This window comes from Mandrillus leucophaeus, unplaced genomic scaffold (genome assembly GCF_000951045.1).
Source record: "Mandrillus leucophaeus isolate KB7577 unplaced genomic scaffold, Mleu.le_1.0 Scaffold751, whole genome shotgun sequence".
In the NCBI taxonomy this organism is placed as follows: Eukaryota; Metazoa; Chordata; class Mammalia; order Primates; family Cercopithecidae; genus Mandrillus; species Mandrillus leucophaeus.
In genome coordinates this window covers 389910-393751 of record NW_012108153.1, presented here as the reverse complement: position 1 = coordinate 393751, position 3842 = coordinate 389910, and positions in this window count along the sequence as shown.

Here is a 3842-nt window from a genome sequence, read left to right as displayed (position 1 = left end):
GCCTCAGCCTCCCAAAGTGCTGGGATTACAGGTATGAGTAATCCCACTGCACTCCAGCCTGGGCAACAAGAGCGAAACCCCATCACCAAGAAACGAACAAAACACACGCATACACGCAAGGGTGAGGACTGGAGTGACCAAGCCCCCCGAGTCCCCATCACTAGAGATGCTTCCAGAGGCCAACGGGTGTAGACAGAGGAGGCAGAAAAGTGAAAGACCAGGAGGCTGAGAGGCTGGAGCCGCCGCAGAAAGGGGCTGGACACGAAGGCCTGGCGGCTGGACGGAGGGGAAGCCAGGCCAGCCCGGCCTGTTTACTTTCAGAAGAACAGGGCCAATCTGCGGCCTCCCACTGTGACCCTGGAAGAGGGGGAAGAAGGGGCCAAGACTCAGATGTTTGTCTACTGAGCTAATCCCTGGGCTTTGTCCCAGGGGACTCCGCCGCCTTCCCAGAAGACACGCCTGCTCCAGACCCCCCAGAGATCAAGGGACAAGCAGAGGCAGAACTCCAGTTCAGAGCCCTGCCTCTCGGTTCGGTTCCCCTGTTCATCCCAAGCCCAGCCCCCAGCCCCGCCTGGGCTGACCCCCTCCAGCCTCCCCGTGAGCTCCTAATTTGGCCTGCCTAGAATTTGCAACCCCACTGGGCCACCCCAGAGAGAGCTGTGGGGTGCCAGCCTTGTTCTCAGTGCCCGGGTCCTGGGAGGGGAAGGCAGAGAGGGAGGAGCAGGAGGAAATCTTTGATGCTTAGCCAGAAGTCTCTGGCTGAAATTCCACCGTTCAGGCACCCTCTTGGAGTTAAAGCAATGATTCCTGTATCCCGTCCAGAAACCCCGGTACCCCAAAATGCTACAGAGGAAAAAAATGTCAAGGGAGCAAGTAAGTTTCAGAGCGCTGCGCAAAGCACAGGTGTCTATTAAAGGCTCTGAAAAGATCCGCACGAAACGATCCTAGTCAGCTTTGCTTAATCCCCTCACTTGGCCACAGTTCCGTGCAACATGACCCGAGCATCCAAGGCCCCAATTAAAGGCACATCATGAGATCCCAGAGGGGAGATGGAGGCAGTTAAGCTGCAGGGGGAATGAGCTGATCCAACTGGACCTGTGTGGGGGTGAGGGGAGCCCAACCCAGGTCTGCATGCCCTCCTGTGTCAGAGAACCAGAAATGTCCCACTGAAGGCATGGGAAGGAGGACTCAGCCTCTCGCCGTTACCACCTTGCTTCCTGCTCCTTGCTCCTCCTGGCTTTCCAGGCTTCCACCCAAGCCCTCAGGTTCCCCCGGAGCTGTGTTTCCCACTTCTAGTCCCCAGCCATGGCAGAGAACTCTGTGCCCACGAACAGGGCTATAATGGAGATATCCCAAGTATTGTCAACCAACAAAGTGCCGTGGAGGTGACATTATAAATATCAGTGATAGGCTGAGTGTGGTGGCTCATGCCTATAATTCCAGCACTTTGGGAGGCCCAGGCAGGTGGATCATGAGCTCAGGAGTTCAAGACCAGCCTGGCCAACACAGTGAAACTCGTCTCTACTAAAAAGACAAAAAATTAGCCAGGCATGGTGGCTAATATAACCCCAACTACTCAGGAGGCTGAGGCAGGAGAATCGCTTGAACCGGGGAGGCGGAGGTTGCGGTGAGCCGAGATCACGCCATTGCACTCCAGCCCGGGAGACAGTGCGAGACTCCAACTCAAAAATAAATAAATAAATAAATATCAGTGACAGGAGTTTGAAGTTAGTGAATACAATGTTCATGGACACCATGAACACTCTCATAGGTTATTCCTGATGCCAGGAGGACACACCAGTGTGGATTTGAATTGTGCACCACTGAGCAATTGTGTGATCCTGGGGAGTGAGTTTAACTCACCAGACCTCATCTGGAGGTTTGTAGTGTTTTGTTACAGCAGTCCTAGGTAACTAACATACACTCTCTCCCTGTTTTCTTTTCTTATTTCAATTTATTTTTATCTTTTTTTTTTTTTTTCTTTTTGAGATGGAGTCTCGCTCTGTCGCACAGGCTGGAGTGCAGTGGCCGGATCTCAGCTCTGCAAGCTCCGCCTCCCAGGTTCACGCCATTCTCCTGCCTTCCTGCCTCAGCATCCCACATAGTTGGGACTACAGGTGCCCACCACTATGCCCGGCTAATTTTTTGTATTTTTTAGTAGAGACGGGGTTTCACCGTGTTAGCCAGTATGGTCTCAATCTCCTGACCTCGTGATCCGCCCACCTCAGCCTCCCAAAGTGCTGGGATTACAGGCATGAGCCACCGCGCCTATCCAATTTTTGTATTTTTTAGTAGAGACGGGGTTTCACCGTGTTAGCCAGTATGGTCTCAATCTCCTGACCTCGTGATCCGCCCACCTCAGCCTCCCAAAGTGCTGGGATTACAGGCATGAGCCACCGCGCCTGGCCTTTTTCCTTCCTCCCTTCCTCCCTTCCTCCCTTCCTCCCTTCCTCCCTTCCTCCCTTCCTCCCTTCCTCCCTTCCTCCCTTCCTTCCTTTTTGTTTTTGAGACAGAGTTTTGCTCTTTTTGCCCAGGCTGGAGTGCAATGGTGTGATCTCCGTTCACTGCAACCTCCACCTCCTGGGTTCAAGCAATCCTGCTGTCTCAGTCTCCCAAGTAGCTGGGATTACAGGCATGCGCCACCACGCTCGGCTAATTTTGTATTTTTAGTAGAGACGGGGTTTTACTATGTTGGTCAGGCTGGTCTCTAACTCTTGAGCTCAGGTGATCCACCCGACTCAGCCTCCCAAAGTGCTGGGATTACAGGCATGAGCCACTGCACCAGGCCTATCCTTTCTTTCTTTTTATTTATTTTTATCTTTTCTTTCATTTTGTGTATTTTTATCTGGATGAGAGAAAGTGTTCAACACCAGGAGATTGTAGGGATTCTGTGAGATACTGAACCCAGACCCTGGCCTGCCCTTGTGTACTATCTTATCCTTCCCTGGGGTCTCACGTCCCTCCTCTGTCCACAGTCCTCCATGGCTCCCACATCCCTCAGGGTAAAAGACCAAAGCCTCCCTGCAGCCCACAAGGCCCTTGATGACCTGTCCCTGTCACCTCCCTGTCCTCACCTCTCCGCCATCAACTCACTTCCTTCCAGCTATACACACAGACCCTGTTATGATGCCAGAACAGATAACAAAACAGGCACAGCCCAACATCAGGACCTTTGTGCATGCTGTTCCCTCCATTTAGAATGCTCCTGCCCCAGATCCCCTTGACTTCAGTCAGGCCTCTGGTCATATATTGCCTCCTCCAAGAAGCCTTCCATGCTTCCAGGAACTCCCTCTCTAAAAAGCCCCCGGGACTGGGTTGAATAGTCCCCTAAATTCATGCCCACCTAGAACTTGTGAATGAGGCTTTATTTGGAAATACAGTCTTTGCAGATGAAATCAACTTGAGATGAGGTCCTCCTGCATTAGAGTGGGTCCTAATCCAGTGTGACTCGTGTCCTTATAAGAAGAGGGAAATGGCCAGGCACAGTGGCTCATACCTGTAATTCCAGCACTTTGGGAAGCCAAGGTGGGCAGATAACCTGAGATCAGGAGTTCAACACCAGCCTAACCAACATGGAGAAACCCCGTCTCTACTAAAAAGACAAAATTAGCCTGGCATGGTGGTGGATGCCTGTAATCCCAGTTACTTGGGAGTGCTGTGATTACACAGACATGAGCCACCAAGCCTGCCATTTCCCTCTTTTTTTTTTTTTTTTTTTTTGAGACCGAGTTTGGCTCTTGTTACCCAGGCTGGAGTGCAGTGGCGCGATCTCGGCTCACTGCAACCACCGCCTCCCGGGTTCAAGTGATTCTCCTGCCTCAGCCTCCCAAGTAGCTGGGATT